The sequence below is a fragment of the Nomascus leucogenys genome, chromosome 7b, assembly GCF_006542625.1.
Source record: "Nomascus leucogenys isolate Asia chromosome 7b, Asia_NLE_v1, whole genome shotgun sequence".
Classification (NCBI taxonomy): Eukaryota; Metazoa; Chordata; class Mammalia; order Primates; family Hylobatidae; genus Nomascus; species Nomascus leucogenys.
The window spans coordinates 10,119,933-10,138,499 of NC_044387.1; the positions used below are offsets into that span (position 1 = coordinate 10,119,933).

Here is an 18,567-nt window from a genome sequence, read left to right on the forward strand (position 1 = left end):
ACTTCAACCATTTAAAAATGTATAGGCCTGGCACAGTGTCTCACGCCTATAATCCCAGCTCTTTGGGTGGCCCAAGGCAGGCGGATCACCTGAGGTCAGGAGTTTGAGACCAGCCTGGCCAACGTGGTGAAACCTCATCTCTACTAAAAATACAAAAATTAGCTGGGCGTGGTGGCACACGCCTCTTAGTCCCAGCTATTTGGGAGGCCGAGGGGGGAGAATTGCTTGAACCTGGGAGGCGGAGGTTGCAGTAAGCCAAGATCGCGCCACTGCACTCCAGCCTGGCAACAAAGTGAGACTCTGTCTCAAAAAAAAAAAAAAAAAAAAAAGGCCAGGCGTGGTGGCTCACGCTTGTAATCCCAGCACTTTGGGAGGCCGAGGCGGGCGGATCACGAGGTCAGGAGATCAAGACCACGGTGAAACCCCGTCTCTACTAAAAATACAAAAAATTAGCCGGGTGTGGTGGCGGGCGCCTGTAGTCCCAGCTACTCGGAGAGGCTGAGGCAGGAGAATGGTGTGAACCCGGGAGGCGGAGCTTGCAGTGAGCCGAGATCGCACCACCGCACTCCAGCCTGGGTGACAGAGCGAGACTCCGTCTCAAAAAAAAAAAAAAGTAAAATAGTCAAAAGGTGAAAACAATCCAATGTCCATCAATTGATGAATGGATAAACAAAATGTAGCATACGCAGACAATGAACTATATTATTTATCCATAAAAGGAATGAAATACTGATATATGCTACAACATGAATAAACCTTGAAAATATTACGCTCAGTGAAAGAAGCCAGTCTCAAGGGGCTGCAGACTGTATGATTCCATTTATATGAAATGTCCAACATAGGCAAATCCATGAAGACTGAAAGTAGATGAATGGTTGCCAGGGGCTGAGGGAAGGGCAGATGGGAAATGACTGCTAATGGGTAACGGAGTTTTCTTTTGGGCTAATGTAGATGTTCTGGAATTAGATACTGATGATGATTGCAAAACATAGTGAATGTACTAAAAACTGGTAAATTATACACTTTAAAAGGGTCACTTTTATGGTATATGAATTATATCTCAATTTTAAAAATAATTACAGTTTAAGTATAGTAGAACATTAGAGTAAGAAGGTTGAATTTTTTGAGGACCACTGAGTACTGACAACAGTGAATTAGCTTCTCCCCATCTTGCCTTTCTCTTCCCCTGCAGAGCTGCTACTACTCACCACCTTAAATATTCACCTCTGCAGAGATTTAATGCTTATACAAAACCAAGGAAAGAAAAGAAAGTATAAACAATTAGAAATAGCTTATCCATAACTGTGAAAAGGATCCCCTTCTCTCTCATTTGTAACTAACAATTTCCTAACACAGCTTTGCATGAATGTGACATCTTAGCAACCTGTGAAGTCAGGAACTTCCTAAGCTGCTAAAAAAAAAAGAAAAGAAAAAAAAAGCCTGTAATTTTTCAAGTTACTGTAACAAGCCCCCTTCCCCTGCCATAGTCTAAGTAATTACTGGAATAATCACTGGAAAAAAAAAAAAAATGACAACACTTTGAAACTCAGGTTTCCAACCCACTGGTTTTGGTTGATTGTTTTTAAGGCTAAATAAAATCCACAGGTGTCTCTCTTCACATGGGTTGCAGTTGCTCCCTATTATAATGAAGTATTAATAAAATAGTTTTCCAAAAGCAAAAGCCACTAAAAGCAGTTTAAAGGAAAAGAGATACTTACAAACAAGGAAAAGTGCAGCAATTTGCAAAACAGGCTCTAAGGGGGAAAAAGCTATTTACGAATCTGCTTTTACAGATATGCCTCCACGTCTCCTGAGTTTTCGCCACAGCCCAGGCATTTGGTTCCCAGGCCCAGCTAGAGCAGGGTTTGGGTGAGACACTGGCTGTCAGAGCCCAAGGCTCAGAAGCCCTTCTGGGCACTCTGCACAAATGCTCACAGGACCATTCTTTTCTACTGAGAATACAGTAAGATGCAAACAACATGATAAACTTAAGTTGTAGCAGGATAAATTTCAGGGCAAAGGAAATCTCTGGATTATAAACACAGTCAATAGGCTAATCATGGCAAAGGAAGCTCTGGACTCTTCTTTGAGTCTTGTAATTACATTAACACAACTTTTTGTGGTGTGTTTTGAGATAGGGTTTCACTCTGTTGCCCAGGCTGGAGTACAGAGGCATGATCAGAGCTCACTGCAGCCTTGAACTCTCAGGCTCAAGCAATCCTCTCATCTCAGCCTCCTGAGTAGCTGGAACTACAGGAATGCACCAACACACCAGGCTAATTTTCTTGTACTTTTTTGTAGAGACCGGGTCTCACTATGTTGCCTAGGCTGGTCTCAAACTCCTGGGCTCAAGGCATCCTCCTGCCTTAGCCTCCCAAAGTGCTGGGATTACAGGCATGAGTCAACACACCCAGTTGATCGGTGGTTCTCAAAATACAGAGTGTATCAGAATCATCTGGAGGGCTTCCTAAAACCCAAACAGCTGAGGCCCAGCCCCCGAATTTCTGACTCAGCAGGTGTGAGTAGGACCTGAGACTCTGCCGCTCCCAGGTGATGAGGACGCTTTTGGTCCAGGGAACACACTTTGAGAACCACTGACCTGAATTCCTCTTTGACCATTATTCTTTCAAATTCTAGCTCAGATGTGGCCTCCTCTAACAAGCCTTTCTTTCCAACTTCCATGTCCCCTACCTCCTTCCCCAATAGAATTAATCATTGTACATGCTGCTGTTGATTTCATGTGATACTATAATTTATGTACATGTGTATCTGTCCCATGTCCGGTACCTAACCCAGTGCCTGACATGTGGCAGGGGCTGACTGTTTGATGAATAAGCACAGCAAACTCTTAGAAGGTCCCGATGTACAACACGCTCTTTTCCTGTGCCTTGGCTCTCTACTGCTCCCCCTGCTCATAATGCCCTCCTCTTTACCTGACTTATTCTTCAAGGCACAGCTCAAGCATTGCCTCCTCTAAGAAGCCTTCTCTGATACTCTCCCTGCCTTTAGTTTGTGTTAGGCGCCCCTATTCCTCTGGGCCCCCAACCAACCCGTCTATATATATCTTACTAATAGCTACCATTCATTGCATGCTAAGTGCCAGGGACTCAAATAAACAGAACTGAATTAAATCCTTTAGAGGTTCTTTGGCCCAGCAATTCCCGCTTCTGTAAATTTATCCTACATGCCAGCAAAATGATCTATATACAACATAACTCCCTATAGTACTGGTTTTGAAAAAATATCAGATGGCAAAATATTAGGAAACCTCAATACCCACTGATACAGGACTGTTTAATTACAGTGTATCTATATAATAAAATGGTGTGCAGCTGTCACTGATAGGGGCTAAGTAAAAAAAGCAAGGAGAGTGAGAAGAATATGAAAATACTTGTTAAAAATGGGGGAAATTTTCATATAAAATAAAGGCTACATATTGGGGGAACTGGGTGGCAGGGAAACTTTTACTTCATACTCTTTCTGTACCTTTTTCATTTTGAACCGTGTTACTACCTATGCAAAGAAAGTTAAACATGAAAACAATTTTAAAGACCTTTAGAGAATCACAGAGCAAGAGAGATTAGGGTGCCCCCCATTTAATTCAACATAAAAATGAAATGAGTATGAGGAACTTCTACAAAGTTTAGATTTTTTTCCCTAGATGACTTGTTCCGTATCTATGAAATGGCCAGTGAGTTCTATTTTCTCTTTATTTCACATATCTGCTTTATTAGTGTCTTCAGTGTGTGCTGGGTCTAAAGAGTCAATCTAGCACAGCTGAAGTTCATTAAATCTAATGACTACATTGCAGTTCTTTTTTTTTTTTTTTTGAGACGGAGTTTCGCTCTTGTTGCCCAGGCTGGAGTGCAATGGTGTGATCCTGGCTCACCGCAACCTCCGCCTCCCAGGTTCAAGCAATTCTCCTGCCTCAGCCTCCCGAGTAGCTGGGATTACAGGCATGCAGCACCATGTCCAGCTAATTTTGTATTTTTAGTAGAAACGGGGTTTCTCCATGTTGAGGCTGGTCTCAAACTCCTGACCTCAGGTGATCCACCCACCTCGGCCTCCCAAAGTGCTGGGATTACAGGCGTGAGCCACTGCGCCTGGCCCTTTTTTTTTTTTTTTTTTTTTTTTTTTTTCTGAGACGGAGTCTCGCACTGTCGCCCAGGCTGGAGTGCAGTGGCCCGACCTCAGCTCACTGTAAGCTCTGCCTCCTGGGTTCACGCCATTCTCCTGCCTCAGCCTCCGGAGCAGCTGGGACTACAGGCGCCTGCCACCACGCCCGGCTAATTTTTTGTATTTTTAGTAGAGACGGGGTTTCACCATGTTAGCCAGGATGGTCTCAATCTCCTGACCTCGTGATCCGCCTGCCTCGGCCTCCCAAAGTGCTGGGATTACAGGCATGAACCACCGTGCCTGGCCTACACTGCAGTTCTTACCACACCTGACCACTCAGTAGCATTTAGCTGTGTAATCACTTCCTCCTCCTTAACACACAGTCTCTCTGGGTGTCTATGTGTCATGATCGTTTGGTTTTCCTCCTGGCTTTCTGGCTCCTTCTTAGTCTCCTTTTCCAGTTCCTCCTCCTATGCCTGTTCTTCAGATGCCTTAATGTTCTGCCTTCGACTCTCCTCTAGCTCTCTGCACTCTCCTGGAACTCCTGGATGACTCTCACAACTTCAATTAACATCTACAAGCAGATAACTGATTTCTAGCTCCAAGATGCATTTCTCTCTCAACCTCAGACCAGCACATCCAGCTGGTGGGCAGCTCCTCCATATTTGAATTTGCCGCGCTCCAAGTTAACTACTCATCACCTTTCCTCATGAACCTGGTCCTCCTTCAGTGGTCCCGTTTCCATTACGACCTACCTACCCACTCTCTCCAGGTAGGACTTGGGGGTGATGTTTAATGGATTCTTCATCTTTCCATCTTCACCCCTCAACTATTCGGCCTTTCCTAATGTTTTTGAAACCTCCCCTTTCTCTTACAACCTGTTGCTACTTTCTAGTTGGGGCTGCCATCATTTTTCACCATCATGATTATTATACATCTCTCAACTGGAATCTCTGCCTCCACTCTCGGCCCCTCCCTCCAACCACTCTCTGCCCTGCAGCCACAGAAATTCTTTCAAAATGCAACTGATCATTTCCCTCCCATCTTTAAAACCTTCCCTTTGCTTTAAAGTCCAAATTTGTTCACTTGATTTATAAGACCCTGCATGACCTAGCAGCCCCTGCTACTCCCTGCAGCCTCATCTCTGAACACCTGCCTCGCACTTGCCTCCAATGCACACTTTATGCTTTGGCAACGTTATCTTGGAACCCACCTGTGTTCTCTCAGCATGCTGCTAAATACAGCAATTACTCAGCAGTATGTAAAGACAGCCTCGAAATCTGGACTCTACCAAACTCCATGATGAAGGAGCTAGTGGCACTGAACTTCTAGAACTGACTCCCCCTCCGATTACCCTAGTAATTTTTGTTGATCATTTATATCACACTTTATGACAAGGACATCTGAGGTGAACATCCATAGTATCATACAAATTTCTCAGCTGCCTCCTCCAAAACTGGCATCAGCAGAAGAGCAAAGTAACTCTAAGAATCACACTCTACCTTGAACTCCACTCCTGCTACAAGGTTTGCAGCTGGGTCTGCTTACCCTTCCCTGAGTCAATATTTTCTTTGTGACAGAGATAGAGTGTTCCTTTAGGTGAGACTTAGGTGTGACTGCGTAAGGGAGAACACAGACTGGAAACATGTATCAGGGAAACAGGCACCTCACCCTAGAATTCAGCACACAAGGTATGCGTGTCCCCTTCCTGCACAGGAGTACCAGTTAAACTCAGCCGCCCTACGCGGACTTGCTCACACTCATAACTGTGCCAGGCTCCTCTAGTTCTTCATAGCAAATAATCAATCATCCACAGTAATCTGGTTACTTACCTGAGTCCCTCCTGGATCATTCCTCTAGTATTTATGGCCTGGCAGTTTCTGGAAAGGATAAGGAAAGCAAAAGCAAGGTAACTGCATGGACCTTCTGTCATTCTCACTACCAGGTGTTGGGGATAACCACCTCCCCCAGAAGTAGAAGTGAAATAAATACTAGTTAGCTAACTGCAACTCAGCTTTCAGGTAGCTCTGAAAAATAGCAGACAAGAGTTTTTGAGGAAAATAAAACTCCTTAAGGACTGACTGGCAAAGAAGGCCACTGAAAAATTTATATTGAAAGTTTTATATTAACATAGGCGCTTAGGGCACCTAAGAGGAGATCATAAATACAGTTAACAAAGTTGCTATTTTTCATATAATTAAACTACAGAGGTCAACAAATTATCTCATCTTTACATCATTTATCTGTCATTATCATCTACATAATTACTGGAAATGTTTCATTTGCAGATTTGAACATACCTACATAACATTACCCTAAAGAATGGTAATTATATTATACTAGAGTATATACAGTATTATAGAGTATATACGCTATTATACTCTGTGGCAGTGAGTAGACGGAGGTATTAGAAGGAAACCTATGAAAGAAGGAAAAATAATATGTATTAAGCATTCATCACACTGCTAAGCACACTCACAGGCATTATCCCCATTTTACACCTGAGAAAACCAGGGATCAGAGAGCTTAAGCATCTTGCCCATATCAAACAGAAGGACCAACCCCTCAGCAGTCTTGCTATACCATACTCACTAGCACAACTCTAGTTATCAACTTTGCAGGACAGTTTCCAGAAAAGATCAGGAAACTATCTGTGCATGTGCAGGAACAAAATATCTTGACTTGGGATGACAGACCTAGCGGGTGCCAGCCAGATTTAAGACACAAAGCAACCGTATTAAAAAAATTGTGTGAAAATTCAAAATTAAACATAAATTAGGAGAGAATTCTCTTAAGAGCAAACAAACTTCTCTAACAGATCTGCACCTATATTTAGAGACCATTAACTTCTTTAGTACTGGGGTGCAAGGCAAAGGGACTCACACAAAGTCATGAATTATAGAGTTAGAAGGATCCTTTGGGTTCATCTCTCATATTTTTTGAAAAAGAAACTAGGGGCCAGGCACATTGGCTCACATATGTAACCCCAGCACTTTGGCAGATTGAGACAAGAGGATTGCTTGAGGCCAGGAGTTCAAGACCAGCCTGGGCAACATGGCAAAACCCCGTCTCTACTAAAAATACAAAAAAAAAAAAAAAACCCCAAAAAATTAGTCAGGCATGGTGGCGTGCGCGTATAGTCCCAGCTACCTGGGAGGTTGAGATAGGACCATCGCCCGGGCCCGGGAGGTTGAGGCTGCAGTGGGCTGAGGTTGCATCACTACACTCCAGCCTGGGTAACCAGAGTGAGACCCGGTCTTGAAGAAAAAAAAAAAAAGTTGTTCCTCTGCTTTTTCTGCTCATGTTCCTCCTGGACAAAGTTAGGGAACAAGCCGCATGCTATTTATCTTCAATGGTTGCTCAGCAACCTTCATTCATCTCTAGTTGACTTTACATCATATTTCCTTCCGCGATACTTTCAAATCATTCTCGTAATTCTTCTGATACCCAACTACTCTCTGCTGCCACTCACTCCCAGCTGAGGGACTGTACTCCAGCTTTAACGAAGCTCAGCTTGTTAGACTTAGGCTTCCTCAACTTCCTTATTCTCCATGTCAAAACTGCTTTTCACCTGTTTTCTCTTTCTGCCCACCCTCTCAGAAGAGAAAGTGGTTTTCTTCCTTCCTACGTTAACTTCTCCACCTACAAGAACCTTTCAACCCATTTCCTTTATACTCTTTTCCTTTGTGCATCTTCAGTCTTTTCTTCTCCAATGGCTTTATGTCCAGTGCAAATACTCAGATCTCCTGAACCCTGAATTAAACAAAACAAAGCAACTATCCCTGTACCCACTCAAGCACTTACCTTTCTAGCTCTTATCCCTCTGCCTCACTGCCATACTTTTTAAAAGTGCCCATGCTTTATCAATCAACTCACTCCTTAAGCTTTTCACCCTAGCTTCTGTCACCACCTAAACTGCTTTCTAAGGTCTCCAGTGATTTCCTAGTCATTATTTGGAATCCAGTTCCTGTGGCTTCATTTCCTGAAACTCCCTGAAGCATCAGACTCTGCTGACTTACTTTGGTTTCTTGAACTGTTCAATGACTGAGGGCACAGACCATATTGTTTTTTCTTCTCTATTTAACTGTTTTACTACCTCTTTTCTCCAGACCCCCAAAAAAGACATTCCCCACATCAGTCTTCTTTCTTTTAGTCCATTCCTAATGGATTCCAACTGGGGAGACCTGTGAATCAATCAAGCAAGCAGGCAAGCAAGGAAGCAAGCAGTAGAGCCAGAAGTTGAACTTCATTGTTGGTGCTCCTGACTACCATACTGTTTTCAAAAGACAAAAAAAAAAAAAAAAAAGGTGGTAATTGGACTTTAACCCTATCCTCAAGTCACATAATTAAGGATATTTACAAACGAAACTCAAACACAAGAGAGGGAAAAGGGAAATGATCTGTTGTTTCGTATCTTTTTTTTTTTTTCCAGTTTTTTGAGACAGGGTCTCCCTCTGTCACCTAGGCTGGAGTGTGTGGTGTGTGGTGTGATCACAGCTCATTACAGCTTCAATCTCCTGAGCTCAAGTGATCCTCTTGCCTCAGCCTCCTGAGTAGGTGGGACCACAAGCACACACCACCATATCTAGTTAATTTTTAGAAATTTTTTTATAGAGGCAGGGTCTCACCATGTTGCCCAGGCTGGTCTTGACCTCCTGGGCTCCAGTGATCCTTCCACCTCGGCCTCCCAAAGTGCTGGGATTACAGGCATAAGCCCAGCCTGTTTCATGTGTTTAGAATGTTAGCTTGTAGGCTAACTAGATATCTAGTGAAGGGTGAGAAAAGTCACATTATTTTGTTGTAGTGAAAAAAAAAAATTCTCTTTGTCTTAATTGGAAATTATACCCTTTCCAAGAATAAGATTTTTGACACTGAATTGGGGGTGTCAATCTCTTTTTTTTTTTTTTTGGAGACAGAGTTTCGCTCTTGTCACCCAGGCTGGAGTGCAATGACACGATCTCAGCTCACTGCAACCTATGCCTCTCAGGTTCAAGTGATTCTCCCGCCTCAGCCTCCTGAGTAGCTGGGATTACAGGCGCCTGCCACCCCACCCAGCTAATTTTTGTATTTTTAGTAGAGGCAGGGTTTTACCAGGTTGTCCAGGCTAGTCTCAAACTCTTGACCTCAGGTGATCTGCCTACCTCGGCCTCCCAAAGCACTGGGATTACAGGCGTGAGCCACCACGACCGGCCTATCGATCTAATTTCTGATATCAGTTACTCTTGTTGATAAAGCTGTTTAATTATTCCAAAGAAGTTAACCTCCCAAAACAATTTACATCATTAGTAGAGAGAAAAAAAAATACAAAACATGTATCACACTTAGAAAAAGCAGAAATATGTGTATAACTGCAAAAGAGGCATATATTAGAAGAGACAGTTAATAATTAACTGTGCCTACTGAAAAGAGGTGAATGTATCTCTCCTCATGTATAAATGGTGAGCATAAATTAGTAAGCCTAAATTTTCAAAAAGAGGAGGTGATTATATATGTAGCATTCAAACAATGGTGCTGTCAAAATCAGTTCATAAGCCACACTGAAAACCTAGCCTTGTTATTTCAGTCATATGCTACTACTGGTAGTACTAGTACCATGTGTTTGAGACAAGGTCTCATTCTCTTCCCCAGGCTGGAGTGCAGTGGTACAAACATGGCTCACTGCAACTTCGACCTCCTGAGCTGAGCCCAAGCAATCCTCCTGCCTCAGCCTCCCGAGTAGCTGGGACCACAGGCGCACATCACCATGACTGGCAATTTTATGTTTTTGGTCAAGATGGCGTTTCGCCATGTTGCCCAGACCAGTCTTGAACTCCTGGGCTCAAGCGATCCTCTACCTTGGCCTCCCAAAGTGGTGGGATTACAGGCGTGAGCCACCATGCTGGGCCCCATTCAACAGATATTTATTGCTCACCTACCACTGTTCTAGGAGACGGGGGTGAGGTGGCGAACAACACAAAGCCCCGACTTTCATAGAGCTTACATTGCAGGAAAGTATTACAAAGAAATTGTGGCTCAGTTACCAGATCTGTCAGACTCTAAAGCCTATACCGTAGCTTTCAACCATGTCATCTCTCAGTGGATACAGCTTTTCCCTAAAAGTATATGCCTAAGCACGCCGTCTTGACACTACCGTCTAGACCAACTTAAGCTTTCTCTGTGTTGGCAGTCTAGTGACATCTTCGCAATAAAGTGTTCCTTCTCCAACTCTCAAAGTATAAAAACCTCCCTATTGGCCGGGCACGGTGGCTGACACCTGTAATCCCAGCACTTTGGGAGGCCGAGGCCAGCAGATCGCGAGGTCAGATCGAGACCATCCTGGCTAACACGGTGAAACTCTGTCTCTACTAAAAAAAAATACAAAAAATTAGCCGGGCATGGTGGCGGGTGCCTGTAGTCCCAGCTGCTTGGGAGGCTGAGGCAGGAGAATGGCGTAAATAAACCTGGGAGGCGGAGCTTGCAGTGAGCCGAGATCACGTCACTGCACTCCAGCCTGGGCAACAGAGGGAGGCTCCATCTCAAAATAAATAAATAAATACATAAAAATAAAAATAAAATAAACCGCCCTATCAGGCCAGGTGTGGTGGCTCACGCCTGTAATCCCAGCACTTTGGAAGGCCTAGGAGGGCGGACCACGAGGTCAAGAGATGGAGACCATCCTGGCCAACATGGTGAAACCTTGTCTCTACTAAAAATACAAAAATTAACCATGTGTGTTGGCGCACGCCTGTAGTCCCAGCTACTCGGGAGGCTGAGGCAGGAGAACTGCTTGAACACGGGAGGCAGAGGTTGCAGTGAGCCGAGATTGCCCCACTGCACTCTAGCCTGGCGACAGAGCGAGACTATGTCTCAAAAAAACAAAAACAAAACAAAAACAAAAAACACAACTGCCCTATCAGTGGGAAACATATATTGACATGTATAAACTACCCTCTCTCACTAATCTCTAAACTACCTGAGGGCAAGATCCATGTCTTAGCCATCTTTATAAGTCTAGAAGATGATATACACAGTAGATATTCAATAAATTGTTGAGAGGAATTCATGAGAGTAGTTTCAACAGAGTTGAGGGTAGAAGTCAGACTGCAATGAATGAAGGAGTAAATGGAAGAAAAGAACGTAGAGTCCGCTTCTTAAGGACAAGTCTAGAAAGGAAAAGCAGGAGAAATGGTAGTAATTTGAAGGGAAATATGATCACAGGAAAGTTCCGTATATTAAGAATGAGAAAGACTTGAACACAGTTGTTAAGGTAGTACAGCACAGACAAAAGAGCAGAGTTGAGAGTCAGGTAGACGTAAATTCTGGCCATGTCACTTACAGTGACCTGTGACAACTACAGTGTCTGGTAAGCAGAAGGCATTCAATAAGTGGTTTCAATGATTATTACTACAGGTAGGAGTGGTGTTCTAACCCCTCCCACATATCTTGTGCTCCAGTCTGGATTCCCTAAGTCTGTGTATAATATGTGATGGCAAGGAAACAGGATCTTTTTTTCTTCTGTAACACTCATTGTGCTATTCCCATTTCCTTGTGACAGTCTGCATGAGCTCATGAATGGCTGCTGTGGAAAATTACTGACGTCACCAGCTGAATAACAGGCTATCTGGAGAGTAAGCAGATGAAACTGATGTTAAATTATCAAATGTACAAGATTTTGGGCTCCTGCCAAAACCTTCATTGAGAACTAAGAAGAGAAAAACTGAAAACACACAGAGCTTTTTTTAAGCTTCTGAGCCAGCAGGCTGTTCCTACATGGACTCCAGCCACAGAAAGATGGCTATAAAATAAGAGATGATTATCTCCTCACTTCCCTTCTCAGTATTTCACCCTAATGTCGGGTTCATTTCTGTGAGGTTCTACCCCAGTTCACTTTTCTATCAACCTGACATGTTTCCAAATTCACGAGGTATGCGTTTTTATATTGAAGCAATTGTTTGTTTACAGCCTTTTAATGTTCTGGTCATGGGTTATGTTAACCTATTACCCATATCTGATCAGTAGACACCTCACCCTCTCCCGTCCCAGACCACACACCTCTACACTTAAAAAGGGACAGGGAGGGCTGGGCGCGGTGGCTCACGCCTGTAATCCCAGCACTTTGGGAGGCTGAGGCGGGCAGATCACGAAGTCAGGAGATCGAGACCTTCCTGGCTAACACGCTGAAACCGCGTCTCTACTAAAAATACAAACAATTAGCCGGGCGTGGTGGCAGGTGCCTGTAGTCCCAGCTACTCGGGAGGCTGAGGCAGGAGAATGGCGTTAACCCGGGAGGCAGAGCTTGCAGTGAGCCGAGATCGGGCCACTGCACTCCAGCCTGGACAACAGAGGGAGACTCTGTCTCAAAAAAAGAATAATAATAATAAAAATAAAAAGGGACAGGGAGAAGAACTAAAGCTCAGGCTACTATGATAATTAGGGATGAAAAAGCTACATTCACTTAGGATTATCAAAAGCCAGGAAAGATATCTATAGAATTACAAATTAATCGGGCGTGGAGCAGTGGCTCACGCCTGTAATCCCAGCACTTTGGGAGGCCCGAGACGGGCGGATCACCTGTGGTCAGGAGTTCGAGACCAGTCTGACCAACATGGCGAAAAACCCCGTCTCTACTAAAAATGCAAAAATTAGCCGGGCGTGGTGGCGGGCGCCTGTAATCCCAGCTACTGGGGAGGCTGAGGCAGGAGAATCGCTTGAACCTGGGAGGCCGAGCTTGCAGTGAGCCGAGATCCCGCCACTGCACTCCAGCCCAGGCAAGAGCGAAACTCCCGTCTTAAAAAAAAAAATAGAAAAGGAAAGAAAAGAAGAATTACAAATTAATCATCAAGAACAGAAATAGTGTAAAACAAAGATGTAATTCAATTGTTTAGAGTGCAGACGTAATTGGAACTAAAAGAGATGAGCAAGAAAAGTGGGAAACATATGTACCTACAAACCTAATCACAAACCTGTCACAAAAACTACGAGTAAACGAGTCGAAGTTGCAAATGCAGTTTTTGTGAATCAGAGTCTGATTTGACTTGAATTTACTAAGAAAGAATAAGAAAGGTGTAGAATATTCTAGGACATCTCTATCCCACCACAAAACAAAAAAGAGCCATCAACCCACCACAAATGTGCAGCGCGAGACTGGAAGACAGGCTAGTCACCCAGTCACTGAAAACAACCTTTGAAACATCTTTATTTTTCTTTCCAAATAAAAAAGAGCCTAGAACAGTAAACTAAGTATGAGAATAATTTTCAAAATTCCAGTCCTAGCCACACCGGGTGATTCTGGCTAACGTATGCCTCAGTTTCCCCCGTGCTAAAATACAAACACACCGGTGTTCCGAATCTCAGCCTGGATCCGAGCCCGAGTTCTGCACCTGGATCTGAATCTTAAAGGGAAAGCCGCAAGTTAAACCTGAGGAGGAGTCTGCAGCTGTCCCGGTGCCAGAGCCAGCCAGGCTTTTTTAAAAAAGCCCCCCGCACCAGGCGCGGTTTCTGTAAAACCGCTCCCGGCTGCCAGCGCGGTGGATTCCGGCTCGCGCCCCGAACACCTAAGGTGGCCTCGGCCGTCTAGGGGCGCAGCCGACCTCCCCGCCCCGCCGCGTCCCCGGCCCCCATTCCACCGGCGACGCGAGCAAGGTCGGCCCAGCGGCTCTCCGGCCCGAGGCGGTGCTTCTCTCTCGTGGGCGCCTTCGGCCCATACGTCCCTCGGTCAGACAGTCCGACCACAGCCGGGGACCCCGCAGCCTCAGCCGGAGGGGAAATTGTAGGCGCCGGTGAGTCTCCGCTGACTCCCGCCCCGCACTCACCTGCCACAAGGGCCACCTCAGCGCCAATCCGGGTCGGGTTAGCAGCTTCCCCGCTCGCACCCAGTCAGCGCTCAGCCGCGCCTAAGCGCACGCGTGGCGGGGCGTGGCATGGGCGGCCGCGGGTCATGCTGGGGGCTGTAGTCGTTCCCGCCCACTAGGCGGGGCGCGTCCAGGAGCTTTGCGCCCCCATCCCAAGGCCGGCAGACAGAGCGATGATTTCCTCGTCTGCACCGCAGCCTGAGAAGCTTAGGACAGTATGGTGTGGACCAGCAGTCAGGGTGGGAGATAGACGCTGCAAATAACTTGCTAATTTTTTTTTTTTTTTTTTTGAGATGGAGTCTCGCGGTGTCACCCAGGCTGAAGTGCAGTGGCGCGATCTCGGCTCACTGCAAACTCCACCTCCCAGGTTCAAGCAATTCTCTGCCTCAGCCTCCCAAGTAGCTGGGATTACAGGCGCCCGCCACCACGCCCAGGTCATTTTTTTGTATTTTTAGTACAGTATTTTTAGTAGAGACGGGGTTTCACCATGTTGGCCAGGCTGGTCTCGAACTCCTGACCTCAGATGATCTGCCCACTTCGGCCTCCCAAAGTGTTGGGATTACAGGCGTGAGCCACCGCGCCAGGCCGGAAAACGAAATTTTCTGAGTACCTTCCGTGTCAGATCCTATGCTGTGCAATTCCCATCTCACCAACCCTCATATCCATCTAGGCTTCATATTACCTTTCTAGGGACTCCTAACCCTTGTGCTTCCACTAAAGCTATGTTTACAAACATCAGGCTCTCCTGGTTCTTAAATGAGACTGAGCATCAGCCAGGGAAAGAGGGCATTAAGTGTCCAGGTGTCTGACTTCAGCTGAGCAGACATTTCATCAGTTGTCCCAAGTTCTGCCCAGAACCTGACATCTGGGTAGTTCTGATGCTGGAGTCCGTGTGAATTTAAACCAATCTTAAAGAAAATACAACAGCCTGGGTTAACATAGTGAGACCCTGTCTCTACAAAAAACAACAAAAAATCAACCAGGTGTGGTTGTGTGTGCCATAGTCTCAGCTACTCAAGAGGCTGAGGTGAGAGGATCGCTTGAGCCCAGGAAATCGAGGCTTAGTGAGCTGTGGTCATGCCACTGCACTCCAGCCTGGGCGACAGAGCAAGATCTTGTCTTTATATATATATATATAAAAAATATATAATATATAAATAATATATAACATATAACAATTTATTTATTTATTTATTTTTTATTTTTTTTTGAGACGGAGTCTCGCTCTGTCGCCCAGGCTGGAGTGCAGTGATGCAATCGCGGCTCACTGCAAGCTCTGCCTCCCGGGCTCACGCCATTCTCCTGCCTCAGCCTCGCCGAGTAGCTGGGACCACAGGCGCCCGCCACCATGCCCAGCTAATTTTTTTTTTTTTTTTTTTTTTTTTTTTTTTTTTTTTTTTTTTTGACGAGTCTTGCTCTGTGCCCAGCTGGAGTGCAGTGCGCGATCTCGGCTCACTGCAAGCTCCGCCTCCCGGGTCACGCCATTCTCCTGCCTCAGCCTCCCGAGTAGCTGGGACTACAGGCGCCCGCCAACCACCCGGCTAATTTTTGTATTTTAGTAGAGGGGTTTCATTGTTAGCCAGGATGGTCTCGATCTCCTGACCTCGTGATCCGCCCCTCGCCTCCCAAGTGCTGGATTACAGGCTTGCCCCGCCCGGCCGAATTTTTGTATTTTTAGTAGAGACGGGGTTTCACCGTGGTCTCGATCTCCTGACCTCGTGATCTGCTCACCTCGGCCTCCCAAAGTGCTGGAATTACAAGCATGAGCCACCGTGCCCGGCCTAACATATAATTTATATATAACATATATAATATATATAATATATAATATATAATATATATAATATATAATATATATTTAATAACATACATATTAAATGTAATTTATGTATATATAATATAGATTATCTATAATATATATAATCTATATTATATATAATATAGATTATCTCTATTATATATTATATATAATGTATGAATGTATATTTTATATATACATTATAATATATAATATAGATAATATAATCTAATTATATAATATAGATTATCTATATTATATATAATAAAATATATATTACATAATTATATATTATATATTATATAACACATAATATATGATATATATCATATATATCATATATGATATATGTCATATATATATTATATGTTATGTGTATCATAGGTAATATATATTACATATATAATGATATAATTATATATAATAATCTATTATATATTATATATAATTATATATAATTATATATGTAATATATAATAGATTATATATAGATTAGCTATATTATATATTTTATATATAATATATATGAATGTCTTTTATATATACATAAAAGACATTTCATATATGTACATTTAACATTATATATGTTTTCCAGTGAACATGCAGACCACCCAATACATCAAATTAAAATGTTACATGGGAAAATCAGATTACAAAGTTGCATACAAGTATGTAAATACAAAAATAAAAGAGAATGGAAAAGGAAAGAAGACAGAGATGCACCAACAAATCCACCCATTCAAATAGTCCAGGAAGAAACCAAGTCAAATTGCCAATCACTGGAGATCATTAGTCTAACAGAATTGTTAGGACAGGAACAAGACTGTTATTTCCTTATTTTCTATAAGGAAATGTATTAACTAAAATCCATGGTATCCTATATCCCCAGTATCTGTTATGTAATATAAATTCTCACATTACAGATAAACTGATAGTAGTTGCTGCCTCTAAGTTGCCCATAGCAGAGAAGGAAGTAGACAGAATATCTGGTCAAAGTCCAATGACTTAATTTCCTTGTGTCAGACTTAGTATCCTTTCAAGATTTTTTTTGTTTTTTCAGACGGAGTCTCGCTCCGTTGCCCAGGCTGGAGTACAGTGGCATGATCTTGGCTCACTGCAACTTCTGCCTCCCAGGGTCAGGCAATTCTCCTGTCTCAGCCTCCAGAGTAGCTGGGACAATAGGCGCCTGCCACCACGCCCGGCTAATTGTATTTTTAGTAGAGACGGAGTTTCACCTTGTTGGTCAAGCTGGTCTCGAACTCCTGACCTCAAGTGATCCACTTGCCTCGGCCTCCCAAAGTGTTGGGATTACAGGCTGAGCCATCACCGCACCTGGCCCTTTTCAAGACTTTTTGAAGAGATGAATAGAGCAACTCTTTCTGGAAGTTGAGCAAATGGCTCTATGCTATCCCTGCTTGCTTGCTATACTGGCCTATATTTAGAATTTGGTTTTCAGAATTGCCTTCTATTGTTATTCCCAAAAGGTTGAGCTCTTCTCTTAGGTTGGCTTTAAGTGACAAGGTCTCGCTATGTCACCCAGCCTGGACTGAACTTTTGGGCTCAAGTGACCCTATCGCCTCAGCTTTCCAAGTAGCTGGGACTGTAAGTGCACATCATCGCAACCTGCTTTTCTGGCTACTTTTAGATAAAACTGGAACCGATTCAGCCTCCTCTCCCTCACAACATTCCTCATGAGGCAGTCTTCCAGCTTCTGCCTGACCTGGGGGATTGAGGGTGGGTTGCTAATCTCAGTGGTTTCAATGTCTGGCCCCAAGCCAGTCTCAGAGCCTTAATAATGGGTATTGATCTCAGTGTGTCTCTTGGGGCAACACACAATCAAGTCACTCTTCCTCCACACGGCAATATTTGAAGTGCCAACGAGTTTTCTCCTGTATAGGATAAAGAGCCCTAACATTCCTCCACCACAAGATCTTTTTGGAGGTTGGCTCTCCAGTTCATCTCTGTTCCTCAGACTGGGTATCCAAAATTGAATGTAATGCCAAGAGTGCGGAGCATTAAGCCTCTGGTGGCTTTTTGGGCACTGGACAACCATTAACACCTCCTAAAACAGTTTTCTCTCAGTTCTGGTGCATACTGAGTTTAAGATTATTTACACTGATCTTTATTAACTTTTTGCTCTTAGTTTAGGGCACATCAATTCAGCCTATTTAGGTTAGAGATGAAAACTTATTTTACCAAATAAACGTACTTGTTAATTCTCCCAGTTTTGTGTCATCTGCAAATCTGGTAAACAAAAGCTTTCATTTTCATCTATGCTGAAAAATATGTAGGATGAGAATGGGCTAAATAACACTAGCGCTCTCCTGGCAGGTAGGTAATTAACTCAATCTTTGGCTACAGTTGCTTCAATCAGTTATAAATCCATGCAACAACGAAGTCAGGTGTGCAGTGGCGGAAGCTGGAAGACTGCCTAGTTGCCAAGTATCTGATGTGCTCTTGCTATTGGAAATAAATACAACAAGGAACGACACAGACAATGTTCTTGTCCAATGGCACTTGCTTACATTGTAAACAAGTAAAAAAGAAAACAAGATTAAGGCCAGGCGTGGTGGCTCATGTCTGTAATCCCAGAATTTTGGGAGGCTGAGATGGGTGGATCACTTGAGGTCAGGAGTTCAAGACCAGCCCAGCCAACATGGCAAAACCCCATCCCTGGCCGGGCGTGGTGGCTCACGCTTATAATCCCAGCACTTTGGGAGGTCGAGGTGGGCGGATCATGAGGTCAGGAGATCGAGACCACGGTGAAACCCCGTCTCTACTAAAAATACAAAAAATTAGCCGGGTGTGGTGGCGGGCGCCTGT

The 18,567-nt window shown here is 44.0% G+C and overlaps 1 protein-coding gene across 13 annotated transcripts in view; it reads right to left on the reverse strand.

Moving 5' to 3' along the window:
• The window catches only part of SGSM3 (small G protein signaling modulator 3), a 32,806-nt gene extending 18,772 nt beyond the window's left edge, over positions 1–14,034 (reverse strand). For 8 of the 13 annotated variants that reach the window (XR_004030919.1, XR_004030918.1, XM_030815494.1 and 5 more), the window contains exon 1: positions 13,908–14,034. The gene's annotated coding sequence lies outside the window, so the exon portion shown is untranslated. Of the gene's footprint in view, positions 1–5,948; positions 5,997–13,907 lie in introns of all 13 variants that reach the window. The other 5 variants (XM_030815497.1, XM_030815491.1, XM_030815499.1 and 2 more) reach the window with 2 other exon arrangements.
• Positions 14,035–18,567: the final 4,533 nt, after the last annotated feature.